At 29.7% G+C, this 16,086-nt stretch overlaps 1 long non-coding RNA gene across 7 annotated transcripts; it reads right to left on the bottom strand.

Moving 5' to 3' along the window:
* Positions 1-5,729: 5,729 nt before the first annotated feature.
* Positions 5,730-15,872, bottom strand: LOC120078139. Of its 7 annotated transcripts, none has more exons than XR_005481979.1 (9): positions 15,793-15,872; positions 15,176-15,559; positions 13,910-14,023; positions 7,612-12,612; positions 7,246-7,323; positions 7,043-7,150; positions 6,490-6,956; positions 6,272-6,394; positions 5,730-6,067 (listed from the first exon to the last, which is right to left on the bottom strand). It is a non-coding gene; the product is annotated as an uncharacterized LOC120078139 (long non-coding RNA). The 7 variants fall into 7 exon arrangements; XR_005481986.1 differs by having other exon boundaries at positions 6,272-6,352; XR_005481936.1 differs by having other exon boundaries at positions 6,272-6,956.
* Positions 15,873-16,086: the final 214 nt, after the last annotated feature.

Raw genomic sequence — 16,086 nt, 5'->3', positions numbered from 1 at the left:
ATACTGCTCATGCACTTGATTGATATATATACTATTTATAAACTTGATAATGATGCAATCGTTTATATTGCTGATACACTTGACTAAAATATTATTGATAAACTCGATAATGATGCACTTGTTTATAAAATAAAACATGCATAATATACTCTCTTTCAATATAGGTATATCCATTATGTGGCCGATACATTTTTACACTTTGATATTCAATATATAGCTTACTAATACACTTTTTTATATATTAGCTTACTGATAGACTCTAACTATAATACACCTAATAAAGTTCATTTGGTTGTAAATATACTTTTTAATTACAAAATCTAAAGTATATTAGTTGCGCAATTAAAGTATATCACTTGGAAAGTTATGAAAACTAAAATTAATTATATAAACAGTATTAGTTGACTAGTACTACTTGGGGTTGAATCCTAAAACTTCTAAGCCCAAGATGAAAGACCTACCAAGTGTGGTTATTTTGAAGCCACAAAGCTGGATGAGATCAACACGTAGGTAATCTTCTTTCTACAGATTAAACGTTTCAATATGTTTTCTCAGTTGAAAGAAATACCTCTCTCTAAGCTCTACTTTTTTCTCTGATGACCAAATCAACAAGGAAGAGAGAAAATACCTCTAATGGTGAAATCTACAAAAGGTCACATGCAGAGTATGAAGAAGTGGAAGAAGAATACTAGAGATTACGTGGTTCGGCCAAAGAAATCTACATCCATGGAAAAGAGGTTGATCCTTGAAAAAAACTACATCCATGGGAAAGATGGTAAGTATAATGTTGAAGTACAAACACATTTTGGTTGAGGAGAGGAAGGGTAGGACGGGGCCATCCAACGAGAGTGAATATCGGTACGTTTAGGATTTTTTAGTTCTCGTTTGGTAATCATTTGATTTTTTATTTTTTGTTTTTGAAAATCAAGCCTATTGACAATATTTTCCTTCCAAATTTCTTCATTTGGTATCTACTTTTTATCAATGGCTTAAAAAAACCAAACCAACTTTTGAAAACTAAAAAAATTAATTTTTAAAAAGTTGATTCTGTTTTTGAAATTTGACTGAGAATTCAACCATTATACTTAAGAAAGAAGCAAATCATGGTAAGAAATTGAAAGAAAATAGGCTTAATATCCAAAAACCAAAAACAAAAAACAAAAAACAAAATGGTTACCAAATGGGTCTTAGTGTTTCCAGAAAATGCAAGAGAATAAGATTTTGGTCTACAACTATTAAAAAGGATAAAACAGGAATACGTAAAAGAATGAAGATTGGAAATTGAATATTTTGTACAAAATAAAAAGGGGGCAATTGCAACTTTAACAAAAAAAATAAATTGAAAATTGGGCGCATGTCTTTACTTTTTTAACAAACATGGCAAAAAACTTCCTCCTGAAAATCTGATCATCATCTGATTTTTATGTGATTGTTATATGATTGCTATGTGAATCATCATCTGATTTTTATGTGATTGTTATATGATTGCTATGTGATTTCCACACCTACAATTACAAAAAGTTGAAGTCATGACTTTGGTTTCTTAAAATGTATTTGTTATACAATACAATTTTCCTATAAAATAATTCAAAAGACACGTCGCCAATTTTCCTAATCTCTTTTGCCACCCATAGCAATTTCCCTATTTATAATACTATAAAATTGTTAAAAAAATTTAAAGTTATATTTGGATGACAAATATGATGTTTATAAATGAATATGAAAGAAAAAAGAGAGATGATATTTAATTTACAATTTAATCTTAAAAATTATATACAATGTTTTAATTATCAAATTCAATTAAAAAATAAGATTTTTTTTTTTGAAAAAAAAAGGTCGGAATAATCCTTCCGATGGCATTTTTGAAAGGAAAATTGTATTGTGTAGCAAAATGTATTAGTATTTGTAATTATAGCAACAAATTTTTAGGTTTGCAAATATATTAAAAAAAAATCCACTTTTCTTTTTTAATGTTTCAATTTTACTGCTTCAACTTGCTCTTCATCTTTTTTCTTCCGACATCATTTTCAGTTTCAATTTTTCATCATATCTCATCTTTCAATTTTTCATCAAATCCTCTCTCAAGTATATATTTTTTACTTTTTCAATTTTTTGTTATCTCAATCATCATCATTTTTCCACTTGATTATGTATTTTACAATTTTTTCATTTTCTTCATTTTTTTTATTTCGATTTCTTGTTCAATTTGGGGGATTTTTGTGTTTTTTTTTAATCTAAATGTTTTTTCTTTCAATTTGGTGGGGTTTTCTTTGATTCGGGTTTTAAAGAATGGTTATATTTTCTAGTTTTAAATTTGATTTTAATGGTATATAAGATATATAAAGGATATATCGAATTTAGTGTAGATCAGTAGCAGTCAACAGATATGCCAAAATCATTTTATATCATTTGTATGTTTTTTTTTTTTTTTTTTCATTTATTAGTATAATTTTTGTGTTTTTTGTTTACAGCAATGTGAGTTATCACTAATTTGATTTTGTTTTTATATTTTCATTTTTATAGTTATGGTTAAGCTTCCAAAAATTATTTTTTAATAGTGATCCATGAGATTATGAACAATTCTGATGTGAATTAAAAAATTGTAGTTGTAGGTATATTAGAAGTTCATCGATAGTAATCTATTTAAATTTCTAGTATATAAAATCAAAAATGTAGGGTACATCAGTAATCTATCAGACATCAATCTGTAAACATATTAAATTTTCGATTACAATCGTTAGTGTATCAAATATCAATCAACAAACTTATTAAATTTTTTAGTACGATCTTTGTGTATCAATCAACAAACATATTAAATCTCTAGTCCATTAACATACTATTAGATATCAATAAACAATAATATTAAATATTAAATATTTTAGGTGTATCAGCACTATAAATAGATTTAAGAAATGAATATATTAGACATCAATCAGTAAATATTTAAAATAAACATGAGTGTATCAACAATATGTCTACCATCATTCAACGTTTCAAGTGTATCACATTAGTGTATCTAACAACAATCATCATTCAATTAGTAATTTATTTTGAAGCAAAACAAACATGTTTCATTTTATAGCATGATATCCTAAGTGTATAAACAATATCATATATAAGACATGAGTGTATCAGACATCAATCAGTAAATACTTAAGATAAGAGTTGAGTGTATCGGTAATATATTTAACATCAATCAACATTCTAATTTTATTAGCAATGTAGCTGAAGTCAATCAACGTTCAATTAGTAACTTATTTTGAAATAAAGCATGTGTGTTTTATTTTATAAACATAATATTCTAAGTGTATTAGCAATATATCAAATATAAGACATGAATATATCAGACATCAATCAATATTTATTTAGAAGTAAAACATGAGTGTATTAGTAGTATATAACACCGATTAATATTTTAAGTATATCGACAATCATGCATTTTAACTGTGGGGGAATTTTGGACCTTTAGTTATTTTAGTATTTCACAAGTCTAGCAACAGTGAATAAAACATTAATCATTTAAAATAGGATATATATTGTTAAATTCTAATAATACATCCCGAAGGATATAAACATTCAATTGATATTTAATTAAATGATATACTTGAAAGAAAATAAAAAATAAGTATATTGTAAGAAAAATTCTCATTTTGGGTCTGCCCCTATTTTTTTTTTAGTGCTTTTGGACTTTTCTATTTTTTTGTTGGGCCAAACTTTATGCTTCATTTGCAAAAGTTTAAAACGGATGAAGTTTAAAGGACTATCAAGAAAAATGACAGATTTTAACTTTCCATTTATAAAAATAGCAAATCAATATTTCATTTGTTAAAAATAAAAAACAATGAATTTATAAAAGTCTAAACTACTCCTAACCATACAGAGATTGCAATTGACTTATTAAGAAATATTCATAATTATACTGTAATTGCAAACATCTAGAGACCATCGGTTGGTCATGCTCTGAGCACCACACCGAACTTTTTTTTAAACAAGTTGCCACCATTTTCCTTTTCGAAATCGGCTCCTCTGCCAATAGGGGCGACACCTCCGACTTGAATTCTGTCTTTATCCCTTCCTTCGTCGGATGTGGCTCCCTCTCCTTCCACCAATACTTCACCATCAACTTTGACTTCGACTCCTTCTCCACTGGCTTTATTTATTTCTCCTTCGGAGCCACTACTGATCATTCCAGTTCCATCTTCTTCTATCTCAATCCTTCGACATAGGCTCCCTTGTCAACCTCAACTCCTAACAATGATGTTGTCATGAATAGAATCACTGTTTTTTAATTTATCATTGCAGCCATAATTTCCTCCACCCTACTACCTTAAATGCGATCGGTCTGTCTTCACTTTTCGCTCTAAATTTTTCAAACTAATTAAAAATTGTGATATTTGATTGCATAAATTTTTAAAACTAATTAAAAAATCAAAATGCAAAAACATAAAATAAGTTGGAAAAATATTTTAAAAATCAAAACAAATAAATAAAATGATATTTGAAAAACAAAATTGGTTTAGTTTTGATATTTGAAAAAAAAAATAACAATATGATTTGATGATTTAAAAGAGGGGCAATATTTTAGGAGAAAATAAAGATTTATGATAAAAGATAGGTACAAAGGAAAAAAATTAGTTACATTGTAATTCGGATGAGAGTTTTATAGTCATAAAAGGTCTTTTGAAAGTTTTTTGCGATACTTCCAATGAGATATTATGTGATCTACAAATACACTGGTCTCTAAATTAGGCCCAACAAATATACTAAACTAAAAAACAAATACACTACAATTGAAAATCAATTAACCAAACCATCTAAATCATTTTTGAACTTACCCAAAATTCTATAACAATACTTTTTCTCATTCTAGACCCAAAATATTAGTTTAGAAAGTGAGGATTGGACTGATAAAATTTTTATCTAAATAATTGCATTTATGAAGAAAGAAACCGATTTATATTGGAGTATGAAAATTCCAATTAAAAATAGTCAATTGAAATTACTAACCAATTATGATGTAGTGTTGATGTCAATGGTGGAGATCTCATGAACATAAGAGAAATAAACAATATTTGACGATAGTGCATCCTTCCTTGATCGAATTTGTCAAGGTTGGTTTAAGATCCCCAAGGAAAACTAGTTAATATCAACACCATCCATATGCTTGACCTATCTTTTTACAATGACTCGTTAGGAATCACTTTGGAAAGAAGAGACTTTGCGACTTGAACTCTTGGTACACTACAAGAAATAACGGATACGATAGCTAACGAAAAAAATTACAATAGACCTTTTATAGTTTTTTTCGAAGGTCATGACAGCCCATGTTATTAAAAGCCTAAGACTTTTTATAGTGTTTTTGTATGGCTATAATGAATGCTATAATAGAGTAAGAAGATATAGCATATATACATTGCTATAAAAATATTTCATAGCCTTGGTAATTAAGGCTATCGCTAATGAATAATAGCTTGTTCATAATGCTATCTTTTCCATATAATAACCTCTTTTTAGTGCTATGTTGACCATATAACAACTTTTTATTAATGTTATCTTTAACATATAATGACTTTTTCTTAATGCTATTATTATATCCTATATATAGGTTCAATTTTATGCTACAACGAACTTACAGATTAAAATTTCAAAATCAATTTACATTAGAATTACTTATTTTTAGCTAAGTACACACATGAAATACTTGGTAATGCATCAAATATCATGACTTTCTTTAGTAGTAAAAATTTGTAATCCATTTATACATTATAAAATAATGAAATTATCCAACAATAAAAGTACACCAAATATATTTGCAACTATATAAGTTCACAAAATACAAAATTTACAAGTGTTCAAAATTATGTCATCATAGAAATGAGCTTCCATCTTCGAGTCAAATTGGATTGAAATTATGGATAAAGGACAAGGAATTATCGAGTTGGATGAAGTGAAAGTTGGGTCACGAATCAAATTGAGCCAAACAATTGGAGAGAATTTGGTGATGAAATTATCTCTTGAGGTGAAATTGACATTGAGACCTAAAAGGTTTCAACACAAGCAATATAACCTGTAATTAAGAAAGTTATCAAAACGCTTCATCACAAACAATATAATCTCTAATTATCATTTCAAGTTTTAAATAGTATGCAATTCTTTAAATCTCAGTGTTCCTCCCATTATTATAAAAGATCTAAACTAGCCTAGAAGAATTTTTTTGTATAAAGAGATCATAATTAGAGATACTATAACAATCTCCAACTATTTTATTTACCTGTAAATCTCCAAATGAAGGAAGAACCCACTCATCAAGATTGAAAAATAAAACACTTCACCACCACTGAGTGAGCACCTACTAATTGAAGACATTACATACAAATTTTGTAAAAAGAACATCCTAACACATAAAAAATGCAGATGAAGAAGCATCAAATTAACACACCCATCAAAATCTCTAAAACGTAGATAAAATTTATAACTATATATACTTACATAAAGTATATTTATAGCAGAAGAATCCCCACAAAAAAGAAGAAAAATACGAACAAGAGCACCCCATCGATGGCTAATTATATGCACATCACACCCTTCCAGAAGCCGAGACACAAGGATTGAATCACAGAGCATGAGCAAATAAGAACATCAATACAATTGATCACTGAGTCAATGCAGCAAGGACAAAACCACATGCATCCCTACCAATTCAAACCTCTACTTCAAAGAAAGATGTAAACTTTTTATATGGGTATTTTAGTTTTGTTTTTATTGTAACTTACGAAGAGAAGTAATAAGAAGCCTAAAATGCTCATAGTTAGAAATAAACACCAAATTGGAGCCAAATTTGAAGTCTTTGATATCTTCCCTATGTTTCTTTCTGAGTTGAAGTGTGCCTTAATTTCCTGGTGTTTCGAAGCCTACTTCTTCATTTCCTGGTGTCTCGAAACCTCCCATTTTTCCATCTAAGAAAAAACTTATGCCAAATCTTTTACAAACAACTTAAAGGAGGTACGAAAAAGGAAACTACTTTGAGACAAAATTTACATACTTTAGCATTACAATGAGAGTTTGGCTTTCCTGTAAGATGGTTGTGTGCGAAGTGTAATAGTATAATCTTCAACAGCTTTCTCATACTGGTCGAGCTTCCATTGGCAAGCTTGATTGCATAACAAAATAAAACAATAAGAAATAACTCATAAGCCGCCTATTATAAAAGACATTTGAGCTTAGATTCAGATAGCACAAACTCACCAATCTATGAATGCTTTCATGAACATTCTAAGATAGCTCATTCTGGGAAGTTAACTTGCAATTTATAAGCCAGATAACCTAATCATTTAACAATTGAATCCACAAAAGCATTAAAAAAACCCATTAAAAATTTTTCCACTTACTGCAAATCAACTTTGTTGAAGCAAAAAAAAAAAAAAAAATCTTTAACACACCACTACACACATCTCCTGGCCCTAAGCAAACTTATGTACACAAACAAGTGGGAAGACAGTCTAGAGATTAATCAGCTTCCCCATTTTGTTCTAATGGTAAAACATTTTAGATAACCATCTTTAATTTAGAATAGTCTTCCTCATTTTGTTCACACCCAAATTCTCATTCTACCTGATTCTGTCCATCTCCAACAATCAAATAAAATTCCACTTCCCCTAAAGTCCCACCAATTCAAAACACTCAGAATCCTGCAACAGAACAAATCCACAAATCTACTTTATATATCCAAAAATAAAATGGTGAAATATTCATATGGCAGAAAGCATAAATAGACAATTCTCTTTCGAGGACAAAAAAAAAAAAAAAAAAAAAAAACTTGCAACACTACACCACACAACAACACAAAACCAATGCAGTCACTGGCCTTGCATCTAATTTCAAATGAAAAAATAAATCTATGGAATTTTAATCCAACCTTCATGGAATTTTCTTTTTCTTTTTTCTTTTTCTTTATCCTTCTTTGTCTTCCGTTGTATGGGGAAGGGTGAATTTCTGAGAAAAGTGTTGCACTCGATAAAGGAGGAGACAGATGAATCAATAGTCACAACAAGCAACTCACACTATTTTACATAAGGAATCTACACAAACAGTTGCAAAAAGTTTAGCAGTTGAAGCCATCACATTGTATTATGTTTCTATAGTATTTGAACAAGGGACCATAAGATATCCATTTTGTGTATGTTTCTGTGAATCTCCCCCTACCATAGTTCAAAATCAGATATCAAACAATGATTGACAAGTATAATGAACATGATATTGGCGTTCACACTACTCTACAAATTGAATAAATCTCATGTGCTGTTAATTATGGTGGATTGCATTAGCAAAAGTAGTATTTTAAAGAGAGGAAAATTTTAGCTCTTCACAACCAACATTAAGAATTCTGATTTTGGCTTATTAATATCTCAACCACAAAACAAATCCATGTGTTCTCGCCGTGAGCTTCTGTTATGCCTTTAAGTATTGTCAGTCCCAAGCTTCTAATAGCCTCTACTATCTCCAAAAAGTGGCTGCATTCACTACGAAAATTTTGGGCTTTAATGTCGGTTAAAAAAAGTGAAATCGGATGTATAATGTCGGTTTTAAAAAAAACCGACATTAAATGCCTCTCATTTATTTATTTATTTTTAATTTTATTAAAAATATCTTCTTCATTTCCTATCAAATCTTCTCTCTCTTTTCACTTCTCTCTTACCAAACCCTCTCTTCTCCTTAGCTTGAACATGCAAATCACTTCTGATCATCGTCGTCATCGGTGTTGCTTGGATCTCCATCGTCGTGGGCTTCTTCCGGTGGTGGGTCATCGTCGTGGGTGTTCTCTGGTTTATTTTCGTCGTCGTGTGGCCATTGTTCTTCCAGTGGTTGTTTTTTCGGTTGTTCTTCCGATGGTTGTTCATCGTGGTTGTTCTTCTGGTTGTTCTTCAGTTGGTTTTTGTCGGCGAGTGGGTGTTCTCCGGGTTTTCTTCGCGTGGGTGTTCTCGATTATTCTTTGCATAGGTGTGCTCCAGTTGGTTTTTGTAGTTGTTGCGTGGGTGTTGTTCTGTTGTTCTTCTAGTGGTTGTTCGTCGTGGCTATTCTTCCAGCTGGTCAGCTCGCCGTTCGCCCAACTGGTTCTGGTCGTAGAGGTGGGTCGCTGGCATGGATCATAGATTTAGTTGTGGGTTTTTCTGATCTGGTCGTCTATTTGCCCGATCTACTTGTGGATCTTCCGATCCGATCGTCGATGTTGTAATTTTGTCAGATCCGCCGTCTAACTCTATTTGCAAGGTCCCGTGCTTGCCGGCGTTCCAATCTTCAAACTCCAGTTTAGATCTCTTCAAGTTTGTGGGTTGTTTAAGTTGTTTGCTTGTAAAGGTAAAATTTTATTTTCATATGAATTTTCAATTTAGTAAATTAAAGTTATTTTATTCATTTTATTTTTATTTTAATGATTAAACTTATTGAAATTTTGAAATGTTGGAATTAAATTAGTTGAAAAATATATACTTGGTTGGTAGTCTTGCTTGGTATAATTTGTATATCAAAATCCTTTTCTTTCAATTATATATAAACTAATTTGGTCTAACTTGGTTAATTAAGTTTGATTGGTATGATTCAAGTGTTATTTCATTAATTTTATGTTTTGTTCCAATGATTAAACTTCTTGAAAATTGTTAATGTTGAAATTAAATTAGTTGAAAAATATATACTTGGTTGGTAGTATTGTTCGGTGTGGTTCAAGTGTATATCAAAATCCTTTTTTTTCAATTATATATAAAATAACTTGGTCTTACTTGGTTGATTAAGGTTGGTATGGTTCAAGTGTTATTTCATTAATTTTATGTTTTGTTCCAATGATTAAGCTTATTGAAATTTGTTAATGTTGGAATGAAAATAGTTACAAAATGTGTACTTGGTTGATAGTCTTGCTTGGTGTGGTTCAAGTGTATATCAAAATCCTTTTCTTTCAATTATATATAAACAAACTTGGTCTTACTTGGTTGATTGAACTTGATTGGTGTGGTTCAAGTGTTATTTTATTAATTTTATGTTTTGTTCCAATGATTAAGCTTCTTGAAATTTGTTAATGTTGGAATGAAATTAGTTAAAAAAAACATGTACTTGGTTGATAATCTTGCTTGGTGTGGTTCAAGTGTATATCAAAACCAATTTGTTATTGTTTCAAGTCTTATTATTCATCATGGTTAAATTTACAAGCTTACGGTTACGTAATTTTCGCTTATTATTGTTTTTTTTTTTATTTTAAAGATTAAGTTGCATATTTTACAATCAAGCTTTTTTGTTTGACTTTTTTTTTTTTTTTTATGATTGTGAGGGTAGATGTGTTGATATATAATGTATTAAACATGGTATGTCATTTATTATAGTTATATGTATTAAATATTAAAATTATATGTTTTTTTGTGAGTAATGTTTTTTTTTTTCTTTTTGCAGATTCACATAGAAAATTCAACAAGTAACAACCAAGATGATAGAAATATGACCCCACAAACAAATAGCAAAATAAGTATTCCTCGTAGCCCAACTACTATGTCTAAGTTGGCACAAATAAAAACATTTGAGCAACGATTGGCCATTGATTATAATGAACATGGACAACCTATTGGATTTGATGCAAAGAAAATGCAAAGTTATATCAGAGTTTGTGTTTGCCAACAAATACCTATAACATATAATTCTTGGAAAAAAGTTCCAAACCATCTAAAAATAAACTTTTTTTATTGTATAGCGGTATGTTTTCTAAAACTTTAATTCATGTGCATAGTAGTTTATTAATTTATTGTTTTCTATTTTTTTTATTGTGCAGATGTCGTTCGATATGGACTCTAAGTCCAAACATAGTATACTCATGTCTGCATTTGGAAAGTTTCGGACTTTCAAGACCACATTGACTCAAAAGTTCATAATTCCATATAAAGATGAACCATCGGTCTTGCAATTTACTCTTCAACAATATTCTCATATAGATCAAGATCAGTGGACAACATTTGTTAATGAACGATTGAGTGAAGAATGAGATGTAAGTCATTCTAAATAAATGTCAATATTATCATTGTTTTGATAGGTAACTTCAACTAGATTAGATATGCAGGAAATCAATCATCTTAAAAAAAAAAGAAGGTCGAAATGTGTATATAATCATCATATTTCTCATAAGGGTTATGCGAATATTGCCCAAGAATTAGTAAGTTTTTCGACTTGAATTAAATTTTTTATTATAATATGTTTATGCTAATTAAATATGTATGTTCATGTAGAATATATCGAATGATCCTTCTAATCGGGCGACTTTATGAAAAGAAGCACGAAAAGGAAAAAATAATGAATACTTTGATGAAGCCACGAGAATGTGCTAGTCAAATTGTAAGTTTATGTTGTGCAAAGTTTAAGATGACATATATATAATGTCTGAAACTTAAAAATTGTAATATATTTTACCGGATAAATTGGCCAAAGTATATGAAGGTGAAGATGTTTTGACCAAAGCATTGGGTACAGATGAACATTGGGGACGTGTTAGAGAAGTGAGTGATTTTGTTTCCCGTTCCTAATATTTCAAATTAGTAAAACTAAAGTCTACAATGAGTCAAGAAATTGAGAGAGGCTCCATATCTATATCATCACAAACTTCAGACATTATATATATGTCATCTTAAACTTTGCACAATATAAACTTACAATTCGATTGGCACATTCTCAAGTGGTTTCATCAAAGTATTCATTATTTTTTCCTTTTCGTGCTTCTTTCCATAAAAGTCGCTTGATAAGAAGGATCACTCGATAGGTTTTACATGAACATATATATTTAATTAATATAAACATATTAGAATAAAAGATTTAATTTAAGTCGAAAAACTTACTAATTCTTGGGTAAGATGTGCATAATCCTTTCGAGAAATGTGATGATTATATACATATTTCGACCTTCTTTCTTTTTGAAGACGACTGATTTTCTGTACAATAAATATAGTTGAAATTACCTATCAAAACAATGATAATATTGACATTTATTTAAAATGACTTACATCCCATTCTTTACTCAATTATTCATTAACAAACGATGTCCATTGATCTTGCTCTATATGAGAATATTTTTTAGGATAAAATTGCAAAACCAAGGGTTTATCCTTAAATGAAAGTATGAACTTTTGAGTCAATGTGGTCTTGAAAGTCTGAAACTTCCTAGATGCAGACATGAGTATACCATGTTTGGACTTAGAGTCCACATCGAACGACATCTGGACAATGAAAAAAGTAATAAACAATAAACTAATAAACTACTATGCACGTGAATTAAAGTTTTAGAAAATATACCACTACATAATCAAAAAGTTTGACTTTTAAATGGTTTGGAACTTTTTTCCAAAAATTATACGTTATAGGTATTTGTTGTTGAACACAAATTCCTATATATCTTTGCATCTTCTTTGCACTAAATCCAATCAATTGTTCATGTTCATTATAATCGATGGCCAACCATTGCCCAGATGTTCTTATTTGTGCCAACTCAGATATAGTAGTTGGGCCACGTGGAATATCTATTATGCTATTTTTTTGTGAGATCATATTTCTATCATTCTCGCTGCTAATTGCTGAATTTTCCATGTCAATCTGGAAAAAAGAGAAAAAAGACAAACAATAACAAAAGAAAATTACGTAACCGTAAGCTTGTAAATTTAACTATAATCAACCATAAGAACTAAGACATTAACAAATTGGTTCTGATATACACTTGAACCACCCCAAGCAGGACTATCAACCAAATACATGTTTTTTTAACTAATTTCATTCAAATGTTAACAAATTTCAAGAAGCTTAAACATTGGAACAAAACATAAAATTAATTAAATAATACTTTAACCACACCAATCAAACTTAATCATCCAAGTATTACCAAATTAGTTTATATATATATAATTGAAAAAAAAAAGATTTTGATATATACTTGAACCACATCAAGCAAGACTATCAACCAAGTACATATTTTTCAATTAATTTCATTCCAACATTAACAAATTTCAAAAAGCTTAATCATTGGAACAAAACATAAAATTAATAAAATAACAATTGAACCACACCAATCAAACTTAATCAATCAAGTAAGACCAAATTAGTTTATATATAATTGAAAGGAAAAGATTTTGATATACACTTGAACCACACCAAACAAGACTATCAACCAAATATATATTTTTGAACTAATTTCATTCCAATATTAACAAATTTCAATATGCTTAATCATTGGAACTAAACATAAAATTAATGAAATAACACTTGAACCACACCAATCAAGCTTAATCAACCAAGTAAGACCAAATTAGTTTATATATAATTGAAAGAAAAAGATTTTGATATGCACTTGAACCACATCAAGCAAGACTATCAACCAAGTACATATTCTTCAACTAATTTATTTCCAACATTTTCATTTAATTTGAAATGGATTTTTAATAAAGTAAAAAAAAAAAAAAATGAGAAGCCTTTAATATCAGTTTTAAACCGACATTGTAGCCCATCTTCAATGTCGATTTAAAACCGACATTAAGGATCTTTTTTTTTAAACCGAAATTATACATCTAATTTCACTTTTTTCAACTGACATTAAAGCTCAAAATTCTTATAGTGTTTCATCCATAAAGTTGCTTGCCATGTTTGACGTCAGATACAACTAAAAACTTATGAAGATGAAATTGGAAGTAAACATGAATTTTAAGTTGTTAGAGCAAAAGCCACTCCAAGAACAACTAACATCTTAAAATCCAAACAATCTATTTTCAATCCTTTGTCTAAATTATACATTCACGCCCATAAGAAGAGTAACTGAAATTAAGTACAAAAACCTTCTTTTTACTTGTTGAACTTGAGGATATTGAAATACAAATATAGCTTAAACTTATAGTTTACTCACCTTTGTGGCTATGGACATCTTTAGTTTAATCCATCCCATATTATCTTCAATGCACAAACTTTTTGCTCCAACAGCCAATGCATTTGAACACCAAGATTGAAATTGGTCCAGTTCCTTGATGATAAGTTGACAAATTAGTTTATTGCAAAAAAAAAAAAACATCGTAACAAAAGATAACATAATACTCCTCCCTAGAGAAAACGAATATAACTTAATATTTAATTATTTAGTAAGTCTAATAAAATTTTCACTCAAACAAGGCTCACAAACAAAAATATCAATATCATAACTATGAAGTGAAGGTAGAAATCGATCACTTTAGACTTAATTACTAGTTATCTACTAACATTATTCATATAGATAATATAAGAAAAATTCATCTTTAATATTCAAAATAATACGAATGGAAAAAGTCTATAAATTTTTATACATGTCCAATAAGAATTTATATGAACAAATAGAGAAGAGTGTGATGTTAAAGAATAAGCTTTTTGAAATGAACACATACTCCTACCATATCTTGTATGGTTTCTATAAAAATTAAGAAAGATACTCACAAATACTCTTTGCTTCAACCTACTCTCCACCATTTAGTTTTGGAGCTTTAACATCAAAATTACCTTAAAAGTATTTGTAAATTATGTTGGTTAATATGATTTAAAAATACTGACTCGCTTACTAATCAGACACTTTGATGATAAGTTGTCAAAAGATTGCTACAATTTCCTCCATCCAAGGATCAACAAACATTATATTAACTGACCACAATACATAATTACCAAACATATCATTTGAAGGATGATGAAATTTGAGAACGTATCTCATCATAACAAAAGCAAAAATTACTACCATCGTGACTCATGATGCTACACTTCACTAACAATTAAATAATTTATTTTTTATAGGAAACCCAATTTCATAATGACAGACTTTATCTATAACATATTCCACAATGCTACGCTACACTTGACCTCAAATGATCTCCATTCGTAGTAAATGGCAAATGTTTGAATGCTAGCAAGTATGAAACACAATGATTTATCTAAACTGGATGAAAATTTTCTAATTCTTTGATATTTGCAAGTTTTATTCTTGTTTGTTTCATTTTCTCAGTGAAATTAGTTTTGCATCCATATCTCTCATCACTTCCTAATAAATTATAAGTAAAATTCTAGGTAAACCAAAAACTTCCTCAATGTAATAATTTGTGGGTTGATATATTGGGTGCATTTTTCTCCAATAGTACTTTTTTTTTTTTTTACTTACAGAGGGATTGAAGCTACTGAGAAGTTCATTCTCGTTTCAAAATCTGCTGAGAGTTCCTTGGAATTCCACGAGCCTCTTGGAGAACAGCCGCTGATATTAGAGTTCTCTGCCGCTCTGGGGCTCCCCCTTCGGCATCCCCTCTACCACCACTGTTGTTCTCGCTCCGGTTCATATCCATCCACACAATCAGAATCTCAAACAAACCCATGGGCGAGTTTCGTTGCATACAAATTTGTGCACGCCCTTCATTTTCATTCCCTCTTCTCCTTTTATTTCTTCCATTCCCTTTCTTCCTTTTCCAACCTCCCTTGATTTTTTGCCAAATTTTAATTATCAACCATCTTGTATTTACATATTCAGTTTCGAAAACTGCTCATCTGTAACCTAGCGACAAAAAGAAGAAAAATTAAACAACCGAATTTACTGATTTCCATTTTCGTTTCTTGAATTTGATTTGTTTGGTCTTTAATCTCCACTTCATGGACACAAGAAAAAGAGAGGGCAAACGAAAATAAGAACAAATAAATTCAAAAAAGCAAAAAAAAAAAGACCTTTCTTCACCCATGACAACTAGAAAATGGAAATCAATTGAAATCAAAATGAAAGATTGCACTTACTGTAGATAGTCATGATACTGGATTTGGGGAAGAACAATACGAACAAAGAGATGAAAGAATCCCCTCCCCCCTCCTTTAAAATAAAAAAATAAAATAAGCTTAATCTGAAAAATGAGAGTTGAAATCAAATTAAAAAAAGGAATGAACGGACCAAAAAATAGAAGTTCCCCTAGATTGAACATAATAAAATCAGAGAGAGAGAAGAAATTGCAAGAGGAAAGGTCAAAATCATACCGATAGAAGAAGCTTCCACGACCATTTTTAGATTGGGCCACAACAACAGTGAGGGCAATC

This window comes from Benincasa hispida, chromosome 1 (genome assembly GCF_009727055.1).
Source record: "Benincasa hispida cultivar B227 chromosome 1, ASM972705v1, whole genome shotgun sequence".
In the NCBI taxonomy this organism is placed as follows: domain Eukaryota; kingdom Viridiplantae; phylum Streptophyta; class Magnoliopsida; order Cucurbitales; family Cucurbitaceae; genus Benincasa; species Benincasa hispida.
Note: the sequence above shows the minus strand (reverse complement) of the source record. Positions and strands in the feature narration are given on the sequence as shown.